This window comes from Vipera ursinii (genome assembly GCF_947247035.1).
Source record: "Vipera ursinii genome assembly, chromosome: 7".
Lineage (NCBI taxonomy): Eukaryota > Metazoa > Chordata > Lepidosauria > Squamata > Viperidae > Vipera > Vipera ursinii.
This window is the reverse complement of record NC_139521.1, coordinates 53,333,968-53,345,193: the sequence shown is the minus strand read 5'-3', so window position 1 is coordinate 53,345,193 and position 11,226 is coordinate 53,333,968. Positions and strand designations below refer to the sequence as shown.

Here is an 11,226-nt window from a genome sequence, read left to right as displayed (position 1 = left end):
GGTAAATTCAAGTTGGATGGGCTATGTTTCATGCTGAAGGATTGTTGGTCTGAGAGAGTGCTGGAGAGGTTTGCTGAAATGAGTTGTTGGGTACAATCCTGAAAAGTGTTCTGAAGATGTGAAGAGGAGGAACTGCTATAGGGACTTCTTTACTGCAGGCAAAAGATTCTTTGTGAAGTTGAAGAGAATTGGAAGAAAAAGAAATCAAAGGTTTTCCAACTAGAGAAAGTAGGGCCAGTTGCCAGCATGAGAAAGCAACCTACAACTAATCTCTGAAAATCCTTTCTTAACTCTAAAACTAGGATGATGTAGGGATATGATGTAGGGATAAAGTTAAGCTCACATCATAATCTGAAAATATGCACTTGTAGAATTATGCTTTAGGCTGTCTTGAATAAAATCACCTAAATGTTCTCAATTTGCAAATTAAATTGTGTTGAAAGAAAAATCTTTAGGTCCAGTCCAAGCTGGGAATAAACAAAATGGAAGCTGCTTAGGAAAGAAGTTTCAGTTTACTGAAGAACTGAACAACACCAGCATGCAGTTCTGGGAAAGCTGACAAAATGGAGCTGGGAGTGGTGGGTTTTTAAACCTTCTTGGGTTGTTGTTGTTCCTGTTTGAGGTTGTTCCTGTTCCTGCAATGAACTTTGACCTGAGGTTCAGTGTGCCCTATTGGTATTCTAATGGTGGTGGGTTAATCCTAGTATGTCCTAAAGGTCATGTCTTTAGATTTTGGGTAGGGGATGTAGATTTTAGGGGGTTTTGTCTTTCTAATCCCATCAGCTCCAAGGTTCCTGGCTCCAGTCTTCCTGAATAGGATTATCAAATCTGCATTTCTACAGTGCTGGTTTCTGTTTGGGGCAGAATTAAGTAATAATGAAGATTTAAATGGAAATCCTCCAGACTGTATTAAGATAAAGACTGTGATTGGAGCAACCTGTGGATTCTCAGGCTTTGATAGATACTCAGTGCAAGACATGACATCAAGATTTGTTAAGAAGCATATTAAAGTGAGAACATGAATTTTAATTTTTTAACCTCACTTGGCAAGCAAACTAACAAAATTTTTCCATCTGCTTAAGCCATAGTTGATAAGCAATTGTAGGAAGTCAGTCCCCCCCCCAAGAAGGAAATAGTTTGAGGGATATTAAAAAAGGCAGAATATTATATTTCCTTTCCGCTTGTCATTGACTCTCTGAGGGAGCTGGCAGGAAAGGCTGCAAACAGTGATAATGTGATCATGAGGTGCTGCAATATGTCATAAGTGTGAACAGGTTGCCACGTGCCTAAATTGTGATCATGTGACCAGTGGGGTGCTGGGGCAGCCAGAACTCTGAGGACCAGTCATAACCATATTCATTCAGGCCCACTATAGTCATAAAGTAATTTTTAAATCCCAAATGTCTTTGGTAGATTATTCTGGAATAATTTTACTTTTGGACCTAGGTAGTTCTGTTTATGTTTATGCAAGAGGGAAAAGAAAGGAAGGAACAAAAAGCAACTATAAAACAGAATGGTATCCAGAGCAAATACAGGTAATCCTTGATTTACAACAGTTTGCTTAGTGATTGTTCAGAGTTACAACAGCACTGAAAAAAGTGATTAATGACCTTTTTTCACACTTGTGACCGTTGCAGCACACACACCCCCCAGAGTCACATGATTTACCTTTGGATGCTTGTCAACTGGTTCATATTTATCATATTCGCAGTGTCCTGGGATCATGTGACATCTTTCGCGACCTTCTGGGCTCAACCATGGTTGTAAGTCAAGGACTACCCGTAATAGATATCAATAGAAAATGTAAAATCCCATCTTTTGCGTGTAGGGGAAAACTCTGAATTTTGGAAACTTTTGCCACCAAAGTTACACACATACTTAAGTTCACATCACTCTCATGTATCCTAATGAACATTTAAAAGGAAAAAAATACAACAGTCATTTTGCCAATGCCCATCATTGGCATGTTTTGTGGGAGGGATAGTACCTGGCTCTAAGTATTTTCACATATTATACAAATCTGTCAAAGCAAAGATCAACAAGTTCTACTTCCTTATTTTGAAAAGATCATTCACATTTTATTAGCAGGGACCAGGTGCGTCTCTTAAAGAAAACTTCAGTACTGTTTAGGAGTAAGCCATTCCTTACATTCTAGATCAGGGGTCAGCAACCTGAAACAATGAAAGAGCCATTCAGAACCGGTTCCCTCACAAAAGGAAAAACTGCACGTACATGTGCGCATGCGCAGAACAGGGTTTGACTGAAGAGTGGAGCCAAGGCGAGATATGCACCTACCCTGCATATTTGAATTGATTGGTTGAACTTTTTTACTCCCACTTTTTTTGGGGGGGACTGCACATGGCAGAGGACTGGGAGCTGCAGGAGACGGCTGAAAGAGCCGCATGCGGCTCCGGAGCCGCGGGTTGCAGACCTGTGTGCTAGATAGTCAACCTGCTGCTTGACTGACAGCTGCTGAGACTCATCAGGAGAGCTTTTCCTGTTGGTCTGTCAGCATTCTTTTCTAGATGGAAACCTAAGTTGTATGATTCTTCCCTTCACCATCCAGAACACAGTGGTACATAAGAGCATAGGTGTAAAATATTTCAATTGTCTACTGTTGCTGTTGCACTGTTCAGGAGAAAAAGGAAATTTCTTTAGATGGTCACAGGATCTGTCTTATTGGCATAACATGGGCAGGACTAGAGAAAAAAAGGGAAGATTACAAGAATGTAAGTAGTCCTCGAATTACAACAGTTTGTTTAGTGGCTGAATTTACAACACCACTGAAATAGTGTCTTATGATCATTTTTCACACTTAACAACCATTACGACATTCCCATGGTCATGTGATCAAAATTCAGACATTTGGCAACTGATATGACAGTTGCAGTGTCCCAGGGTCATGGGATCACCTTTTGTGATCTGACAAAGTCAATGGGGAAGCCAGATTCACTTAACTGCTATGTTACTAATTTAACAAGTGCAGTCCTACACTTAACTGTGACAAGAAAGGTCATAAAGTGGGCAAAACTGACTTAACAAATGTCTTGCTGAACACCAGAAATTTTGGGCTCAGTTGAGGCTGTATGTCGAGGGCTATATAGTAATGGATTTATAAAGAAGTCAGTGCAATTTTCATTTTGGAATAAGGCTCTGCGGAACTAAATTCTGGTTTTGTTGTTTCATGTTCTTCTAACTAGGTCAGTTCTTAGGAAAACCAAATGGAATGTATCCAGTATTATTTATTAAATTTATATTCTGCCCCTCTCACTTCGAAAAGTAATTCTGTGTTCCTTTTTTGATTGGACTGGATCATTCCTACAGCAGCAGCATTAAAGACTAGGATACCCCTCTCCTATAGTATTAAAATAATCAATAATCAGCAACAAAGCACTTGAAAGCACTTGAAAACTGGGTGAGAATTGCCTCCTTGTTTTCCTAATTGTCTACTTTCCCTGTCAAAAGCTTCTTGAATTTGCTTCCCCCTGGGAGGAGAGAGGGAAGGGATTTTTTCCCCCACCCTCCTTAAGAACAGCCTTTGTCTACATTGGGAGAGAAAATAACAGTGCTCCATGTCCCTGAGCATACAGACATGCTGGCCACATAATTTCAGAAAATGTCTTCTGACAACATTGACTCCCTCAGTGCCCCCTAGAGTTGGACATGACCAAATGGAAAAACTTTTACCTTTTATGTGCTGGGAATCTGTAAGAATCTTGGTTTCTTTTTGCTAGCCCATCACACATGATTAAGGATTTACATTCCTTCCTTGCACAAAAATTCCAGAGAAGTCAACTGTTTATGCCACAAATTTACTTGCTGTTCTAACTAAGATAAGAATCAAGCTGTACTCTTTGTTTCTTACCTTCTTCTTCTTAAAAATAAGTTTGAGTTTAGTAGGCTGTAATATGATTTTCAGCCTACCAAAGTGTTGGCTTGCCCTTCACCACACCTGTATAGTCCTATATGTTCGCTATTTATTAATTTACATGCTGAGAAAGTCCCCCCCACCCCAAGTCTATGGAGATTCTCAGTCATCCAGGTCATGGTTGTCCCAAAGGTGCTTTTTCAAGAGGCAACTTGGACATTCTTGTTTTTCTGTGAAAATGCTTCGCTTCTCATCCAAGAAGCTTCTTCAGTTTGGAAAAACAAAGTCCAGTTGCCTCTTGAAAAAGCACCTTTGGATCCCCCCCCCAAGCAAAATATAACAAGAGTTTTATGCTGAAGTGGGTCCAACGTGAAACATAATAAATCCACCATATCCAACATCTAATTCTGTTTTGCTGCTTTGGCATGAATAGTAAAGACATCCTTGAGTCAAGCTCGATTCCAGATGATTACATCCACACAGTTTTCTTGGCAGCATTGTGGAAGTGGTTTGCCAATGCCTTTTTCCAGAATGTTTCTTCAACTTTCCAGTCTAATGCAAATGTTTATTTCATTCAGAAAAGATAAATAAAACATTTTCCCACAGCAGTTTAAAACAATATTTTTTTTTCTTTTTGGTAACATATATGGATCTATACTGAAGAAGCAATATGAATTGCTGCTTCTTATTAATAGGGGATATGTGATCTTCCAGAGATTGCTAATTTAGAAATCATATTTAGGATGTGTGATTTGCAACCTCCCTCCTGAAATTCCTATACTCAAACAGCAGGGGAGGCTGTAGATTCAACAGAATTTGTCTATTAAGATTAATCCCAAATTGAAGGTTATCATGGTCCCCAAAGGTAAGTGTGCATTGCTAAAGCAGTCAATATATATCTTATTATTTTTGTTATGAAATCATCTTATTCTTGTTTATAAATTTACAGATGTTTCTAAAATTCTGTTTTCACTTTGTCAGTATGGGAAACAGTGTAGATTAATGAGAAAAAAATGAATTTCAACAACTGTAAAATCAGGTTGCAGCATAACAAAATTGACAAAAGTGAAGAGGGTCTGAATACTTTCTGAATGCCATGTGTGTGTGTGTGTGTGTGTGTGTGTGTGTGTGTGTATGTATGTATATATGTAGTCTTAGCAACAGTATATATGGAGTCTGTAAATCAAAGTTTTATGTGGTACATTTTGGACAGGAACCTCAGCCTAGGGGAAATTGATACCTTTGTGTGAAAGAAGTTTGGGCCAATATAGGTAGTCCTCAACTTACAACAATTTGTTTGGTGACTATTCAAAATTATAACAGCACTGGAAAAAGTGACTTACGACATTTTTCACACTTAGGACCATTGTAGCATCCCTGTGGTCATGTGATCAAACTTTGGGTGCTTGGCAACTGACTCATATTTATGGTGGTTGCAGTATCCTGGATTTGTGTGATCACCTTTTGTGACCTTTTGACAAGCAAAGTCAGATTCATTTAACAACTGTGTTGCTAATTTAACAAGTGCAGTTATTCACTTAACAATTGTGGTAAGAAAGGTCGTAAAATGGAGCAAATCTCAGTTAACTGATGTCTTACTTAGTAAAATAAATTTTGGTCTCAGTTGTGGCCGTAAGTGGAGGACTACCTGTATTTTTCACCTGTTTTGGCAATGCCATCTGCATTATTTATTATACATTATATTAATAGGCAATAAATAGCTGCTGATTTATTGAGAATCAGATTCTTTTTAGGATCTTTCAAGGATTAAGACAATGAAGATATACCTGTAGATATTGACAAAATTATTTCAAAGGAATCTGAAGGACCGAAGAAATGTTAGAGCCCAAATATCTTTTTGTATTTAGTAAGAATGCTAAAATGTAAACAAAACAGTTTGCAGAAATATTAAATTTACCTCTGCTCAGCATGAATCCATAATGCATCTCAATCCTCTTAAAATGATTCCCTAAAGGACAATTTGTCTTTTTAGAGGAAAGAGGTGGTGATAGTGGTTGTGCCACAACGTGGAAATTGTCAAATGAAGCTCTTTATTTTCCTTGTAAAAGAAAAGATCATATTTCAAATGAGCTGGTTCTAAACTGTTTAAATTCAGTTTTAAATTGCATTTTCATCCCTCTCATACAGTATGGGCATTTGTAACTGTGGACAGTCGGTTTTCAGTAAAACAATTCCAAGCCACATTGGCTAGGATTTCTGGATCATGCAGATCCAATGCATCCAACAGTCCTGTATTGGGAAGGCTGCCTCCTGTCTTTGTGGCCCCTTGAATATGTATGCTCTGTTTATGGAGACTCTTCCCTGTGCATGGATGCTTGTTAAAATAGACTAGAATAACAGAATAACAGAATTGGAAGAGACCTTGGAGGTCTTCTAGTCTGATCATGGTTAATTTCAGTCTTTTCTGTGAACATTTTTCTAGTTATTCATTCATATCATTACTCATACATAATTGCATCTGTCTGCATAAGTGATTTAACCTTAATGTGTCAACAGGAACAATAGCATCAATGATTTTACAAAAATGGAAATCCTAGTATAGAAATCTAGTATAATATAGGGTCTCTCCCACTTCCAGCCCTACTCCTTATGGCCGTGGTGTTTTCTGCTCTCATACCTTTCAATATTGAGACTATGTAGTCCAGAAATCCTCCCCATTATTAGGGAAGGCTATGCCAATTGTTACTCTTCAACAGATTTCCTTTGTATTCATGTATGAGTGTGCACGTATGTGTGTGTATGGAGAGCAAGAGAGAATGTATGTGTGGATTTCTATAATTAACGCAAGCAACTTTTGTGCAGAATGTATAAGATGCACAACAGGCAGTTAGTAGTAACTAGTAACTTGTACTACCACCGGTACATGTAACTGCACATTTCATACACTTGTTAACATTTCTCCTGCCAAAAGACTTAAGTCATGGGTAGGTTATTCTTCCGTGGCTAAGGGCATTTTCTTCTTTCTCAGGACCACGTTCTGGAGTAGCGGAGCAGCTACAACAAGACGATTGGAGCCATGTGGATTTTTTGCTTTTCTGGGCTGTTCTTTTACCATATTTTATAAAGCCATCTCAACATATATATTTTTTTAAATTTGAAAAGTCAATGCCATAACAGAGTATAACTTTTCATAAAAATAAACTATTTTAACAGATATATACAATATAGTCACATAGCTTTTTCTTCTTTTTCCCAAGAAAATAGAGTAATTGGTTACACAGTCCAATCATTACCTTGAAAACAAGGGAGGCAAGCACATAGTGAAGAGATGCACCTGAGTAAGTTTTTTCCCCAGAGGTCTTTCTGATTTACAGCTACATGAAACAGCATTCTCTTAGGAATAGCAATGGAGTAACAAACTAACCACCCATAAAGTACAAGCCAAAATATTTGGACTTGTGTCACACAATTAATTATGTCATGCTTGTACTGCAAGAGGCAGTCTGCTTCTCTTTTCTTATTTTTGCAAACTATACAACTCTTCATTCAGGCTTATCTTGGTGAGCTCCTTGTAACATCAGAACATACTTGAGAATTAGCTCCATAACAGGTGAGAGACTGATGGGATGGAGCTTAGCTCTCAAGAGGCATTATGGTTCTGCAGTAGGCTGATGGCAGCAATTAGAAAAGCAAACCTACCTTTAATATTTGGGTGTCTTGTTTATTTCTTTTTGTTTGTTTGACCACTTTGCAAATCCTTTAAAGTAGTATACAAAGAATATCAAAAACATTACAATTTTTAAAAAACTTTCTTCAGGATAAAGACTGTATGGACAATGGGATAATGCTGGTCCAGGGATAGAAGGTATAGAGAAGCTATTGAGAATCCAAGGTTCATTAGGAGGAGGGTGTCTAGATGGGAGCTGGAGCATGTTTACCCTGCCAATTCTTGTAGGACAGGTAGAAACAATTGGAGAAAGGTTATCCTGTAATATACAGAGCCTAAGCTATCGAGGGCTTTTTTTAGATAACAATCAGCACTTTGAATGGCAAGTGAAATCTAAATGGTAAGGCTTGCTGTAAAGATATACTGAAATAACTGCTCATACTTCTGGATCCAGAACCAGGAAGGGCAACCTCATGTAGACTGTTGAAATAGGATCTTCTGATACAGGAAAAGAGTGCAATTACTACAGGAGATAAATCTGTGGAAGAGTTTTTTCCAGCTGCAGCTGCCATTTGCTCACAGTAGGACTCTAGGTAGGACATCAAAACTGCATGCCAGTAAGCTGTACTTACTGAATTCTTAATGAAGAATCCCTAAATCCAAAGTCATCTAGTTCAGGGCTTTTCAACTTTTTCACCCATTGTACCACTTTTAGGATATGGCAACATCCGAGTACCACTAGTTACCTAGCAAGGTGTCAAAAACTTGATGACCAACAAAAAAGAAAAAAGTGATGAAGTACAGGTAGTCCTCGACTTACAACAGTTCGCTTAGTGACTGTTCAAAGTTCCAATGGCTCTGAAAAAATGAATCAGTTGCCAAACATCTGAATGTAAATCACGACCCTGGAGGTGCTGCAATATTCCAGCTGATCGGTGCTTCTTCTGGGCTCAGAAGCGCCAGTATCAGCGCCAAGCTCCAGCTGGAGCCTGGCGGTGATCCTGGTGCTTCCACTGAGCCCTGACAGCCCTGAAGAAGTGCTGATCTAGCGCTTCCACTGAGCCCTGACAGCCCTGCAGCTCCACCCATCTCTCGCTCAGGCTTGTTTGGTGCTGCCACCGGTTCAGCTCATTCCCCTCCCCCACTACCACTTTTCTAGGATGGTCACGTACCACCTGCCAGGTGCCAATGTACCACAGGTGGTACCCGTACCACTGGTTGAAAAGCCCTGATCTAGTTTTGTTAGTTAGATCTAAACCATTTCCTCCAATTCTAGACCCCAATCACACCCAGTGACTGATCCAGAATAGGATTTGTATCACTTAGCATATTGTGTCACATATTTGTATCACTTAGTATATTGTTATCTGATCTCATGCTGGCCAATGATCATGTACAGCAGCTTTTGGTAGATGTTAACAAAGAGCAGGGTAAGTGACAACTGTGAAATATCCCACAAAGCAAAGACTTCAGGTTTATTATTTCCTTCCCAGCACCAAATAGAAAGGAAAGGAGAACCACTGAAGCATAGTCTCTCATTCCCAACTCTCCAAAACAATTCCAAGATATTGAAAACCAGCAAGACATAAAGAAGTACCAAGAAAGCCTGGATCTGGATTGCATATTGGTTCATGAGAGTTTAGCTTTTAGCCACTGCCCTTACATACAAGCAATTCCCTTATATGTTAGTAAGATATATTTGTGGCTAAATTCTGCCAAATGAATTCACATGATGACTATAAAACTAGTATAAAGGTCTCCTAGCTGCAGGCTTTCTTGGCTTATGTTGAATCTATGAGATTTATTGAAACGGCTGGGAAACAGTCTCTTCAAATCAGCCAAGAGTGATTTTAAAGGGTGTAGGAGAGTTAATGAAAATTTTGGCTTTGTAAGATCTTCAAACACCCTTGCAGTTTTTCAAAGCTGAAAAGAGAAGCTGAATGGTGTGATGAACTGATAGTGAGATGAGTAGCAAGCCAATTATTTTAATTGCCTTGCTATCCTTGTCTGTTTCCCTCTTCTGATAGAATTCATTAGGAAGGTTTGTTGAAAGGGAGATTCGGATTTATTCTGCTCCTTTTATCAGTTTTACTATGACCTTTTTGATCCTCCAATGTTTCCCTAAATTTACATTATATTCCTTTTATTACATCATACCATTTATCAGACAAATCTATTTTGTAGTATAATCCAACCCAGCTTTGTATCCAGTTTGTATGCTCTTACTTTTTCTACTTTCCCCTCAGATTAAAACATTTATTGATTTATAGTCAAAAGTCAACATAAAATCTTTTTTCTGCTGTTGCCTGTATTTCCTATATCTTGTCCTAGCTCAGTCTAAAGTGACCGAGTTTACAGCTTGAACTCTAGGATGCATATATATCCAAACTATTTTTATGTCATTGTAAATGTTACATTGTAGTGCATTATATATGAAATTATGATATATTTCTATTTTAAAAACAATGTTGGACTAGCAATGTTGCCTCAAATATTTATTTTTTATTAAATATAGGCCAGTTTGATCTAATGGTTAAGGTAGCAGGCTAGAAAGCCAGGAGACTGTGAGTTCTAGTTTTGCCTTAGGCATGAAAGCCAGCTAGGTGACTTTCTCTCAGTCCAATTCACCTTGTAGAGTTGTTGGTGTGTGGAAAATAGGAGGAGGAAGGACTATTAGGCCACCTGTTTGCCACCTTGAGTTATTTATAAAAATAATAAAAGTAGGATTTTTTTTTAAAAAAAATCTAAAATAAATACAGTTTAACTATTTTAAATATTCACAACTGTAGAAAGAAAAATTATCAATAAATCAATAATAAATATATAAATAGTTATCTATATGTTCTTTGATAGACAATGGAGAGAGTATGATGCTATCATTTTACTTTGGGACTTAAAGATATATATATAAATATCTCAAGGATTTATTTGGGTGAAACCTTGAATCCACAGATTTTCATTTGATTTTATAGTTTGAACAAAATGCTGGCATTTTGATGCTTGCCCCTTAAGAGTTTATTACTGAGTAGACACATAGATTAATGGACAATGTCTATCAAATCAGTGTTGATTCTTAGCAACCACTTAGATCAGGGGTCTTCAAACTTGGTCCTTTTATGACTTGTGGACTTCAACTCCCAGAATTCCTCAGCCAGCCTGGCTGAGGAATTCTGGGAATTGAAGTCCACAAGTCATAAAAGGGCCAAGTTTGAAAACCCCTGACTTAGATTTTCTCCATGACAAAAGACACATCTGCATGAAGGTAAACGATAATATGTTGTGATAATGCAGTGCAAATCACATGACTTACATGTAGGGATACCAACTATGGAAGGCTGGAGTTACATTGTAATATCACAATGTAAGTTTTTTTTATTATGTTGTGGTTATTACTAGATGCCTGTGTGGTTATTGAATTAAATGTCTAACAGATTCAAGTAGAATCTTGTATTTAAATCTTGAATCATACATTTCAGTGAAAACATGCTCAGATTTCTCTAATAGTGATCTCAGACATCATGTGTATTCAGTTTACATAGAGGATATTCCTTAGCAGTACTTGGTGTATTATATGACTGCCATTCTTTGCCAAGTTATTTGTGGATAATGTAGTAATTTGAGTGTACTCATGCACCCATCATCTAATCCAGGATTTCAGTTTACATCTTTTTGTAATTATAACCATTTATACGAAGTTTTGTGTATATTTTATTTTTATTGGAAGGAATTA

General features: G+C 37.8%; 1 long non-coding RNA gene across 1 annotated transcript; it reads right to left on the bottom strand.

The window, feature by feature from the left end:
• Positions 1-2,442: 2,442 nt before the first annotated feature.
• LOC310642905 lies at positions 2,443-8,411 on the bottom strand. Its single transcript, XR_014492985.1, has 3 exons — positions 7,939-8,411; positions 5,787-5,927; positions 2,443-2,699 (listed from the first exon to the last, which is right to left on the bottom strand). It is a non-coding gene; the product is annotated as an uncharacterized lncRNA (long non-coding RNA).
• Positions 8,412-11,226: the final 2,815 nt, after the last annotated feature.